A 14,094-nucleotide genomic window follows, 5' to 3' on the forward strand; every position below is an offset into this window, starting at 1 on the left:
TGGGGTAATAAAAGAGGTACAAGATATGATAGTGGATGTTGGAGTGGCCCTGGTGAGAGAGAATAGTGTTTGGAAACTCCCTATACTGTTGTTTGCAGATGATATTGTGTTGTTGAGTGAAGACGAAGGGGAGCTGCAAGGCTCGGTGGATGAGTTTGGGAGAGTGTGTAAGAAACGGAATCTAAAGGTGAATGTAGGGAAGAGTAAAGTGATGGTCTTTGAGAGAGGTGAAGTCAGTGAATGTACAGCGAGGTTGGATGGTGAGGAATTGGAAAATGTGAGTATGTTTAAGTACTTGGGTAGTGTGATGAGTAAGGATGGAGGTTTGGAGGGTGAAGTGCTTGAAAGGGTACAGCAAGGAAGAAAGGTTGCTGGTTCTTTGAATGCAGTGATAAGAAACAGGGAAGTGAGCATGGAAGTGAAAAAGTTACTAAATGACAGTATTGTGATACCAACTCTAACGTATGGAAGTGAAGCTTGGACGTTGTTGGAAGGACACAAGTCAAGAGTGAGAGCAGTGGAAATGAGTTATTTAAGAGGAGCCTGTGGAGTCACATGGAGAGACAAGCTGACGAATGAGGATATAAAGGAGCGTTGTGGTGTGGATGTGGATGTGATAGGAAGCGTTATGAGGAACACAGAGGTGGTTTGGCCATGTGGAGAGGATGGAGGGTGAAAGACTGACGAAGAGAGTGTATGTGAGTGAGATGGAGGGGGGAAGAGGGAGGGGGAGGTCGAGGATGAGATGGAGGGATGGGGTCGAGAGGTATATGAGAGAGGGGGGTGTGAGTTGGGAGCAGGGCAGTGAAATGACAGGGGACAGGGCGACGTGGTGGCGATTTGCTTGTGGCCACACCAAACGGGATTGAGGCGTCTAGCTATATATATATATATATATATATATATATATATATATATATATATATATCTATATATCTATATATCTATCTCTCTCTCTCTCTCTCTCTCTCTCTCTCTCTCTCTCTCTCTCTATATATATATATATATATATATATATATATATATATATATATATATATATATATGGAGCCTCTGTGATACAGTGGTAGAGTGTGCGTTTTGCACTCTGGAGAGTGCGGGTTTGCCTCCCGCCAGAGTTGTAAAAGCTTTGGGAAACGTTCACCAAGTCACTTGCTACTTTGGCGGACACAAGGGATGCCGTGGTTGAACCAGTGTCTCATACTAGTATGCTTGCACCCAACGGTTTAAGGCGGGCCGATTACACTTGGTTTACAGACTACATACACATCCAAAGCCCTACAACACTACAGTCACACTCACAAGCACTTCTTATCCTACATACAGTCTCTACCAGACAGCCTAAGCCACTGGGTAGAGATACACTGGCTGTATCGTCCCTGCTTCGGTAGGGATAGGCCGGTCCTGCAGTGGACCTCAACGGCTGATGATGTTGATGATGATGATATATATATATATATATATATATATATATATATATATATATATATATATATATATATATATATATATATATATATATATCCATCATCTAATCCTATGTTGCCCCATGAGGAGCGTAGGGGCCCGGGGCTAGGAAAGTTGGTCCTGGCATTTAAGATGAGAGTGACCAACCTCACTCATCCCTGAGTGGCATAACGAGAGCAATAAACCCCAACCATTCCTTGGATATAAACCTTCACCGGCTCAATCCGATTGGAGCACCTTTATTACCCACTAAACCAGCAGGAGCCAAAATTTGGCTATATGGTTACCACCCAGCATAGTAAATGGTTTCCTGGTGTACAGGAAACCATTTGGCTTGTCACTCAGTACATATATATATATATATATATATATATATATATATATATATATATATATATATATATATATATATATATATATATATATATATATATATATATATATATACAGACATACACACACACGAGAATTATTTGTAAATTTATAACATCACAGTAACAAGATTACTGGTAATACAGGGAGGCGTGAGAGGCGTAGTGTACACGGATGTTCTACAAACTATCGTCATGGCAGGCGGTGTCTTAGCTGTGGTGATTGTGTGTTGTGTGCAGTTGGGCGGACTAGACAACGTGTGGGCAATACCGGGACTCGGTCAGCGTCTACAGTTCTTTGAGTCAGTAGTACTGTGTTTGCATTTATAATAATAGTGTTTTTGCATTATCTGCGTGAGAATATACGTGACGGGTATGTATGTTAATCTAAATTTTCTTTTACATATTTACCATATGGTTGCAAATGCCTTTGATGTGGCGCTGCCCGTAATATCGTTTGTAACCAATCACTCATCCTGCCTACAGACTCAGTATTAATTCTCATTCACAGGGTGCCAGTGTCTTACTTGTGGGTACTCTCATACCCTATCTCATGCAGTCCAGTTTCACATCAGCTTTTGATGTGCATGATTGTTGTTCCGCCACAACTTGGCAGAGACCTCCGTCCTTTCGCAGCTTATTTCCTGTATTTCAGTGGCAGAATAGTACAGTACTATATTTCTGTATGCCTGTCAGAATAATTCTTAATAACTAGAATTATATTTTATTGTTAATATCTTCCTATAGCAATGCTTGCAAGATGAAGAAATGAATATAATATAGCCTCATATACTATGTTCCCTTCTTGCTACAGGTAAGTATTCAAGATGGAGAAGTGCCAGTTTTTAACTACGTTAAAGTGAATAATGTTAAGCATCATATTCTTGTGTTATTCCCTTATTACAACACGACAGTCATGATGAAAACGTGGAAAGTTTAGGGCAGGCTGAAGTGGACAAATTATTGTATTTTTATGCTAATCTGTTTACTTTAGCATTCAAAACTGAGTTATGACAATTTTAGCCCAAATTCAAGTCGACAGAGTTAAGCAGTACTTTTAAGTCTTAATTTCTTGTTAACGTAAACATGGAGAGGTGTCAAACTGAGGCCAAGTTAAACGTATATGAGTTAAAGCTTTCTCTCTGCCATAATCCCTTCCATTCGTATGGAGAATAAGCAACAGCCTATACAGCCGTCACAGTTTCTGGTTCACTGTGGTCAAAGATCATCATTTTATTACCTCTAAACTCACAGGACTTGTGACTGAATGTTTCCTTTCGATAAGTAATGGCTGGTTACCAGGCTTGTGACCATATTTTACTATAAATAGTATCTCTTAGGACTGATGATTGCCAAATATCTATTTTGCTTTCCTGCTACCATAGCCTTCCTGCCTCTCCTGCACAGCATGAGCACCAGCTTGTACATCCGTCATACTTTCTGGTCCACCCTGGTTATGGGCTTCACCAACACCACTTTAATGGCATTCTCCCAGTCTGTGCACCAGCGCCTCATCTCAGTACACTCGCTGGCAACCTCGCAAAGGTACATTTACTCAGAGAAGTTACTATGCTAGGACACTCGATACCATGAGGGTAAGGTAACATTGTTACACACACACATGCGAACACACAGACTTAGACGCATCCAAAGTAACTAAAAGTTTGTCAAGTGACCAAGTATTTAAACAGTCCAGGACATATTTTGCCACAGATGAATCATATTTTATTTGACTAGGCAGTAGTTTTCATAATTCTGTGGTCAGGTTTGTCTGCATCCGGTATTCCAATCTCTTGAATAATTAGTTTTTTTTCTGCAGAAGGCAAGGAGCTACGTAGTCAGAGTGGAATTTTCATTAGCTGTATTACTTTGCTGCCACACACTCTAACTTACAAAGAAATCATATTTGAAATTTAATACCATCAACATATCTTCTCATTTCGTCGAAAGTCACGGAATGTATAAGATTTCCACTGCAATATATATATATATATGTATATATATATACCTCCTTATATATATTGAGGAGGCGGTGGCAGAATCGGTAGAGAGACGGCCTGCAGTCCTAATGGACCCAGGTTCGAATCCCGGCTTGGGCAAGGAACAATTTAAGAATTTGAATTTCTGAAAAAGTAGACTTTTCTGATCTACCAGATGACTCGCCGACTTGTCATAAAAGTAGCCCAGCTAATACCAGTACACCAATTCTGTATTAGTTAGGGAGCTAGCTTGAGTTTAATTACACAATTGCGTACGAAAGGTCTGATGACGGCAATCGATTGATATTTGTTTAGTAACAAAGAAAACCCATTTCTTGAGTTTCGCATTCCTGGCGTTATGGGGTGAGGCACCCCCTAAAACCCCAAAATTTCACCTTTAATTACACTTTTGCGTACAAGTCTGAAATTTATGTCATGAAACTAGTGATTGTCAGTGAATCAAAATATATAACTCAAGAAAAGATTTTGTCTGGCGTTTTCACTTAAGAAGGGTCCTTTTAAGGGGATAAAAAGGGGTTCAATTACACTTTTGCGTACAAAAAATTCACTTTGATACTCTTGTCCAAATATACGTATATAAAACAAAAATATTGCTTAAGAAAGGCTCTTTCCTGGCATTTTCAGATAAGAAGGGGTCTATCCCTTGTGTCTACTATTATGTGAAAAAAAAAAAATGTGACAGGGAATGCATTGTTATAAGCGTTAATTGATTTCCTCACAATGAGTCTATGAAATGCAAATGGGTATTAGTGCAGTGTGAATGAGTGAAATGGTAAATATATATCCGAATATCCCTCGCAAAGGCCATAGCTGTGGTCTATTATGTCAGCATAATCACATTATCTTCACGCTGTGCTCCAGGTGTAGGGTATGTTGTCCACCCCATTACAAGCAACATCTGACTCATTTCGGTCAATCGTTTTCAGATGCATTGGTGATTGAGAGGTCTGCCGGATTTCCATAAAGTGAGAATTTCTGCTAAGAATATATAGTCATGTGTAACCAGTAGCAGGGATGAGAATGAACAGCTACCAACATGCTTGTTGCTGGACTTTTCAGCATCCAGCGCACAGATAATCAGTTGAATATTCTGCCTGTTGACCTTACATTGGAACAAACTCTTAAAGCAGATGCAGCCTCTCGTATGACTGGATATACTGCTGCCACAAACAACTACAGTGCCCGCCTCTGCTGGAGTGTCACTAAGGTAGCAGAGCAGCTGTAATTAGTGCTGCACTTGAAATGGCAGGGATGCAAGGGAGCAATGATGCTGAGGCCGAGTTATCACGAAGTCGTATCCGGCGTGACAATGATGACCTCAGAAAAGTTATGAACGTCATCATGACTTCTGCTGATCCCTTCAACTTGGAATCTGAAGTATTGATAAATATACATACTGGGAAAAGTGCAACTATTGAGATATCCAAGTCCCTACTTAGCATTGAAGAAGAGGGAATGAAACGGCACAGTGCATTCGTTCAGGAATGTGCTGATGACCCAGCTCGCTTTGAGAAGGCTATTCCAAGAAACAGCCTGAAAACCTTCATGGACGAAGGAGCAAAGAACACACGATCACATGATGCCGTCATCATACAGCTCCGATGCACTAGAGATATGCTTGGGTGGTTTGCAGTCATCACCACAAAAAAGCGAGTTGATCTTGAGTTTCTACTTACATATCCGTTGACATCAGTGCCACTCACACTATGTAGGTCCGATGGGACAATGGTACATACAGACAAAAGTGCACTGTTCTCTCTGCTGGAAGAAAAGGTTCAAGAACACGGTAACCCAAAGGAAATCTGCTCACATCTGATTGATGGTAACTTCCTGCTCTATTGCTTACCACCAAATTTACCTCCATCATATGGCGGGTTATCACGTGTAGTATTGCATACTATTTTGGCCCATCCATCAAAAAGGGTGGATATCGTGTTCGATGCCTATGAGGAGCCCTTAATAAAGGACTGTGAACGTGGACGTCGGGGTGCTGAAGAGACAATATACATGATTGCTGGTCCAGACCAAGTGCGACCTAAGGATATCGGAAAAGCTCTCAAATCACCATCATTCAAGCAACAGTTTCCTCTCTTCCTTATGAAGGATTGGGCCTCAGAACATCATGCATCAGTATTGTGTGACAGAGAGGTTTACCTAGGTGTTGATGGAGAATGCTTCAAGTAATGTGTGGTGAATGGCAGAGTAGAGAGAACCGATTGCACATTTAAGCTGTAACCACCCAGAAGCAGATACCAGGCTGTGTCTTCATATGATCGGTGCTGATGGTGACATGCCCAGTGATGACACAGTTGTTAGGGCGGCTGATACTGATATTTTGGTCATACTATTACACCACTTGCATAGAATCACATCAAATGTCTGGATGGATGTGGGAACATCAGGACGCGGAAATAGACGTTATGTTAATATCTCAGCAATTGCCTCAATGAAAGGTCCTAAGTGTTGCTCAGCACTTCCTGGTTTTCATGTGAACACCGGTTGTGACTACACTGCAGCATTCGTACGAAAAGGGAAGAAGCGCCCATTTGCTATACTTGAGAAAGATGAAAGATTCCTGCAAGCATTCTCTGCAGTAGCAACGGGATCTGTGGATGACATCACAAGCAGAGTAATTGAAGACTATACATGCGCTCTGTATGGTGCACGGAAAACTGTTCCTATCAACCATCATCGGTTCAGAGTATTTGAGAAGGCATACGGACCAAGGGACGCAACAAAGCCATTCCAAAGATTGAAGGGGATAGATGCTAGTGGCATCCCACCTTGTGCGGCTGTCAAGCAGAAAATTGCCAGAACAAACTTTGTGGCAAGAATGTGGAATGCTGCCTGTACCAACAGTTTGCCAAAGCACCCAGCCTTCGGATGGGAATTGGTAAACAATTCCTATAATATCAAATGGGTTGATGGGGCACAGATGCCAAATTCTGTTGTTCCTGAAACAGTTCAAAATGCTCATGACAGCAAAGATGAAGAAGATTACTATACTGAAGAGGATAGTGAGGACAGTGATTAAGGTTAGCCTGACAGGATCAGCCTGAATGCAATGGACATTGGATACCCACCCATCACACATTCATTATCATTGTTCATTATGATAAAAGTTTGCTTAGCTGTGTGCAACTGAGGATTCATTCACTGTAAAAGATACATTTTTTAGTTGAAACATAATTGTCTTTCGAACAATTTTTACTTGTCAATTATCATATGTTATCAATATTTTAAGATATTTCCTGTTGGAGATAAAAGGGCAGTACCTACTTGATTGGCAATAAGTATGGCACTTTTTTTTTTTTCAGTAGTAGCTACCAATTAAGTTCATTTTTTTCGGTACATTTCATCAATATCACCGAATTAACCATATTGATTTGTCGTCTAGCCTAATATTTATTACTAAAAACAAAGAAAACTAATAAAACAGTATGTATTTCTTATGTGCAAGTGAATTCCATTTAGTTTGGTCATTTATCAATTGCCTGAGCAACTTACCAAAGATGAAGTCGTTTTGTTAGTGAAATGAAAGTTTACCTTGATTTTTTCTATTTATCCTAAAGTTTCATGTGTCAGTTCAAAAGACACCTTATCTGAAAATGCCAGGAAAGAGCCTTTCTTAAGCATTATTTTTGTTTTATATACGTATATTTGGACAAGAGTAGCATAGTGAATTTTTTGTACGCAAAAGTGTAATTGAACCCCTTTTATCCCCTTAAAAGGACCCTTCTTAAGTAAAAACGCCAGACAATTTCTTTTCTTGAGTTATATATTTTGATTCACTGACAATCACTAGTTTCATGACATAAATTTCAGACTTGTACGCAAAAGTGTAATTAAAGGTGAAATTTTGGGGTTTTGGGGGGTGCCTCACCCCATAACGCCAGGAATGCGAAACTCAAGAAATGGGTTTTCTTTGTTACTAAACAAATATCAATCGATTGCCGTCATCAGACCTTTCGTACGCAATTGTGTAATTAAACTCAAGCTAGCTCCCCGTCTATATGAGACAGCTCTAGCATGTATTCAATGTGGATGGTGGGTGTTAGCGCCGAAGTGGTGACATATGGAGATGTAGGAGGACTACTGGGACTTGGGAATAGGCCCTGAAGCCTTTGCCCAGAGTCGGACAAGGACATCTATCTATCTATCTATCTATTTATATATATCACAGAGTTGCTGAAGCCATCTGTAACTAGGAATAGCGCAGGTTCCAAATGGCGTCGTGTACATTGGGTATACAGGGCCGTACCCAGGACTTGACAACAGGCGAGGCAAACATAGCCCTACTAGGGGGGTTCGGGGGCATGCTCCCCTGGAATTTTTTTTTTTTAGCCCTAGCACCAAATAATGGAATTGCAGGTGAATCTGAACTGATTAAAATTAAGTAACTCGGAACATTTCAAAAATGTTGCTACAGTTGTATGTTCTGAGATGGACTGATCCACTCCCGATGACTCATCCACAAGCACTGCGGGTTGAGGATGACAGGAATCAGATTAAAGTTATGAAGGCGATCAGAACAAGTCCCTGGACTTTGGGGTTGGGGTGGATTGAGCAGACTGCTTAAGGAGGGGAGGAGGAGAGGAGATGCCAGATAAGGCAGCTGCCTCGTCTGCCTCAAGGTGGTTGAGGGCATGGTATAGGAGCATTAGGAGGCGAGGGGGAGAGGAGATGACAGATGGGGCAGCTGCCTTGTCTGCCTCAAGGTGATTACGGGCATGGTATAGGAGCATTCACGCAAAAACAGTCGCAAAGCCCAGTTCTAAGCCTATGAACTAAAAGACTTTCGCTATTCAAGGGCAAAACCTCTCCCAAAGTCTTAGTAACCTTGGTACGAGTCGCAAAATAGACCTGCAAAAATATATATTTTTTCTTCTTTCTTCCTCTCTTTCTTTCATTCTTCTTCTTCTCCTTCACTTAAAAAAAAAAAAAAAAAAAAAAAAAAAGGCGTGCATGAGCGTACTATACACCAAAAAGCTGCTTGTCAAGTGTAGATGTTTCATTCAATGCTAGAAAAGCATTCAGACTACCGTTCGAAATACATCCATCCATCATCCAATAATATGCCACCCCATAAGAAGCGTAGGAGTCCGAGGCTCGGCAAGTTGGTTCCGATATTTAAGATACGAGTTACGGCCTGAAAACCGCATCACGGCCACCCGTATTTACACCATTTTGCGCAATATTGGTTGGCTGCAACTCACCTACAGTTAAAGAACATACCAGAACACTTCATTTCATGGGAATGGACCCTCATTTTAGTCTTTCAGTCTACTATGCATGTAACAGTCCAAATCTAACACTTACTTTCTGCATAATTATACTTCCAAAAAAATATCACAGAAATTTTAAGCAACAATTTTCTCCAAAAATGATTGTTAAAAAAATAGGAATGGCAACAGTGCATGGATAAGAGATGAAAAAATCACAGAAACAAGAGAGCTTTCAGGATGAGAGGAGATTTGGAGACCTATACCCATTATTATCCACCAGTTACAAGTTTCTGGCTGAAGTATGGAACGTAGTAGTGGGTATAGGTTTCCAGATCTCCTTCCATCCATAATGCACTCTTGTTTCTGTGCATTTCTTTTCATCTCATATCTGTGCACTTTTGGCATTCCTACTTATTAACAATCACTTGATTTTTTTTGTATTCTAATATACTGTATATATCTATCCATCTATATATCTATATCTATCTATCTATATCTATCTATCTATCTATCTATATGCAGTACATTATTAAGAAGCGGGATTTGGTAGTTAGGTAGTTCAGAAGTTTCCCAGTGTTTCTCGTAGTTCAGGTAAGAGTCAGAGCTGCCAGTTATCCTGCTGTTTGTGAGCGAGTTATTTTGTAAGTTATACGTTAATTTTTGTGCTCTTTTCCTCTATGATGTTTTATTTATGTGATTGTTAAATTATGTAATTCAGTTTATGTTTCTATGCTTAATAAGTTAGTGTTATGCAGTGTTTAATAAAAAAAAAAAAAAATCTGGCATGTTTTGGATGTCTCCGAGTTGGTAACCTTTGTAATCGTCCCTCTCTCGGGAATGCACTAGAACTGTGGCTAAGTGTAGAACACTCTAGAATATAGGATGCTTATATGAGACGGGGAAGAGATCAGAGCAGGTTCAGTTGGATTTCAGTTCAGTTTGAGTGTAGTGCAGTGTCAGTGAAGTTTGTATATCATCGGTACTTGTGAAAATGGTGAAATGTTATGGGCAAGCATTAAGTGCCAGTGCAGTTGGTGAAGTATGTGTATCTTCGGTGCTTGTGAAAAGAATGAAGTGAAGTTGGCAAGCATTAAGAGTAATTATTTGGAAAACAAAGACAGTGGAATTTAGAAGCCAGTTTTTATTAACCATGCTTGAGCTGATCTTGTGTACGGTACACTGAAAGGCTGACCATAGGAAGAACAACTTACTGGGCAATGTCTTTCCTATACTAAACTACTGCTGTTGGAGCCTGTGGCAGTGTGGGACGGGGACGTAACACTGGTGTTACGAGTGAGATCATTAACGAGTGCTGTAATGAGTCAAACCTTCAACATGAAGAAAGGGGGTGTGCAGACAAGGTCTCGAGTTGGGCAGGAGGAAGTGTCCTTAGCGGCAACCATGAAGCAATTACAGACACAAAGTGAACAATTACAAGCACAAAGTTTACAACTACAGGCACAGAATGAAGGACTACATAACAGAGGGTATTACAACTGAGGATGCAAGGACAGCTGGATGCTTTCATGTGGGAAGTGAAGGAAGAACAGGAACAACTGAAGGAGGAGGTATACACTGAGCTGAGAAAGCAGAAATATGAGGTATGCAATAATGTGACTGAGTGCAAACAGCCTGTAAACGACCAGTTGAAATCAAATAGTGAGGAAACAGTGACGGAGTGCAAACTGCATGTGGACAACCAGCTGAAAATTAGTGAGGGAATAGTGATGGAGTGCAGACAGCATGTAGATAACAAGTTGAAGCATGTAGTCGGCCATGTAATGATAATTAGTGGGAAAATTGAGGCTGTAGAGAAACACTGCACTCCTGAGCCTCAGGTTAGTGTACAGGGACCATATGAAAAGAATGGACAATGTATGGTGAATCTTGACGGATCCCAAGCATCTAAAGGTAACATTACAGAGCTGAATAATCAGAAAGTAGAAGTTTTAAGTCCTGGACTTCATTATGATGCCCCAGTTTATAGGCCCCACACCTGTGAAGTGCAATAATAAGGGGTACAGATAAAAAGAAACCTCAGGAACTTGATGGTAGAGTATCTTGGAAAGCTTACTGTGCACAGTTTGGCTTACTTGCTGATCAGAATGGTTGGGATGATAGGCAGAGGGCAGTGCAGCTTGCTACTAGCCTTAAGGGTGCTGCAATGGAAATTCTGGGCCAGATGTCAGTGATGGAGAGCAACAGTTATCAGTCCTTAGCAGTAGTACTGGAGGGCAGATATGGAACCATGCACAGTCGCGGAAAGTTCCGCATTACCCCCTACCGAAGCACTGGTGTGAGACAGGTGAATGTGAAGCAGTAGCCAGACCTCATGTGTCTGGTAACTGTGACTGTGAAGGAGGGGGAGGCGGGCGATTGGGGGCAGAAGAGGGTTTAGTGATAGATTGGGAATCACGTGTCGGTCAGCAATGTATGACTTGAACAGAGTGTTTGAGTTACCGGTACTTTAGTAAGGATAGATGACAATAAAATGCTACTATTTAATGAAAAAGATTACGTATATGTCTGTAGAGTTAGTGTTGTCAGGAAAGTTATGGAAGTTTGCTGGGTTCGGACAGAGGTTTGGGTACTTTCATTCCCTCTCGACTTTAACATGAGACGTTTCCCCAGGAGATATCCGTCACGATATAACATATATTTATATTATGCGTTGACTCGAAAACAAAACCTGTATATTAGCTGTATCTGTCTTTCTATCTATCTATCTGTCTTTATCTATATGTAAGTTTTTATCAATTTATTTATTTATCCTTTGTCATCCGACTCTAAACATCCGCCTGCAAACATTTCCAGTGTTATTCTGGTAATTATTAATCTCGAACTTAGAGTCTAAGGTAGTGTGGAATAATAATAACAATCTATATGAGTGATTAACAGGTTTTTCGTTTTCCTTTAAGCAGAATGACATGAGAAGTCCTAATGATAAGATCGGTCTCTGTAACTATCATTCCTATCGAATATTACAAAACGAAGGCATAGAAGCATACCTTTGACATATTGAAACACATATTGATACGGTGCCATGAGCAACTCACCAAACCCTCCAGCCCCAGGCCACCCTCCCTCTCATTCACAGTTACCAGACAAGTTGGTCTGGCTGCTGCTTCGTGACTGTACGTCGACCACCAGTGCTCCGAACAGTGGGTAATGCGGAACTTTCCCTGGCTGTACCAGACTGAGGTTTACAGAGCAAGATTCCAGACCCATGTACGGGCTCGAGGAGAATCCCTTCAGCAGCTGGCTCATGACCTGGACAGTATGGCACACAAGGAGTACCCTGGAGCAGCACCTAACATGTTGGCTATTCTTCTGAGGGAACAGATCATTGATGCTTTTGATAGTGCAGAGTTGAAAGTGCATGTGAAGTAGGAACAACCCAGAAACATGCAAAAGGCACTAGCCAGGGCTCTAGAATTTGAGTCCTACGTCAGGTCCAGTACATCCACTTTTCAGGCTGGTCGTAGTGCAGGGTTAAAAGGGAGGGGCATGTGTAGGGGGCAGGGAAGTTTGAGGGAGGTTCCTGGTACTGTGAAGGGCCAGGACATAGGAAGGAGGACTGTTGTGGGTCAAGGGGGGAGTGGGAGAGGACTGGAGGAGGTTGCTGATTCTACAGGAAGCTGGGACACATGAGGGAGGATTGTTGCAGGTGGAGGAGGGAGCAAGAGCAGAACAGTTCAAGGAATTCTTCAATTGTTACAAAAGCATGTTGGACACAGTGAGCCGGGACACTTCAGTTCTGTGTGTCCGAAAAAGAAAAAAGAAGATAAGAAGAAGGCTGCAGAAAACCAGAAAGAAGTGGAAAACTAGTGGAGTTTGGCATTAAGGTGCAACCACCAGCCGGTTTTTCCCAAGTAGCCCCACCACAGACAGTGAGTGAATAGATGGAAGAATAAATTGAAAGAAATGTTCCCTGGTGATTAATTCAGCCTCAGAGCAGACTTTTGTGAGGCCTGACATGTTAAATCATCGGTATCTGCCTGAGTCATCAAAACAACTGTGGGGCATAACTAGGCACCACACAGAACTGGGGGGACCCCTGGATGTCCGGACTGAGGTGGCGGGTTGGGAGGCCACGTTTCCGGTCTATATGGCCGACATGGAGGATCCTTGCCTTCTTGGTCTGGACTGTCTGATGTCCATGGGATGTGGGCTGGACTTCTGCTCCATGAAGCTGAAGGATCGAGGACGGTCGGTTCCTGTCATGGTGGTGGGGTGTGCTAGTTTGGTGGTGAGGTGAGGGCGGTCTGCACTACAGTTATGACCCCGTGTTATGAGTCCATATTTTATTTACAAATCATACTGCAGTGCAGTAAAGCAGGTATGGTCGACATACATAAACATTCTGGTAGACTGAGGGTAACTGAGACAGTATCAGCTGTGAAAACATCTACACCGACCCCAAACAGAGAACAAAATCAATCGCGACCAGAAAGCAGGCAGACCAAACAACCAAACATGACGAGGCCTCGATCACAGACGCCAGGCTACAGGCAGTTTCATAAGTTTTCGCGCAGCCCGAGCAGGTCTCGCGCCATAACCAACACTTCTTATGGGAAATCAAATCGTAGGTCACAGTCAAGGGATAGGTCCATTCTATGTCATTATTGTGCAAAACCAGGACACACAAGATATGAATGCTTTATCAAAGCAAAGGAGGACAAACAAAAGACACAAGAATTTGGTCCTTACTGTAGGCATCATAGATGCCAAGGGCACTGGACCAGTGATTGCAAAACAGTAGAAAAAATTGTGTCTATGTTCAAATCGGGGGAAGACCAAGTCATGACAAAAAACGAACAAACGTAAAGAAAAACAAGTCTAAACTTCACATAGGAGGCATGTTGGGAAATGAGTGTATCTTGATACCAGCTGTATGTGAGGATCAAAACGTTTCCTTATTTTTAGATACAGGCTCTCCAGTGAACTTAATAACACATGAAGAACTAAATAGAATTCTTAAAAATAAAAAGAAAGTAACTTTTCTGGATGAAGCTGATATAGATTTATACA

This window comes from Coenobita brevimanus, chromosome 35, assembly GCF_032717465.1.
Source record: "Coenobita brevimanus isolate Jiangsu-jjx chromosome 35, ASM3271746v2, whole genome shotgun sequence".
Taxonomy (NCBI): Eukaryota; Metazoa; Arthropoda; class Malacostraca; order Decapoda; family Coenobitidae; genus Coenobita; species Coenobita brevimanus.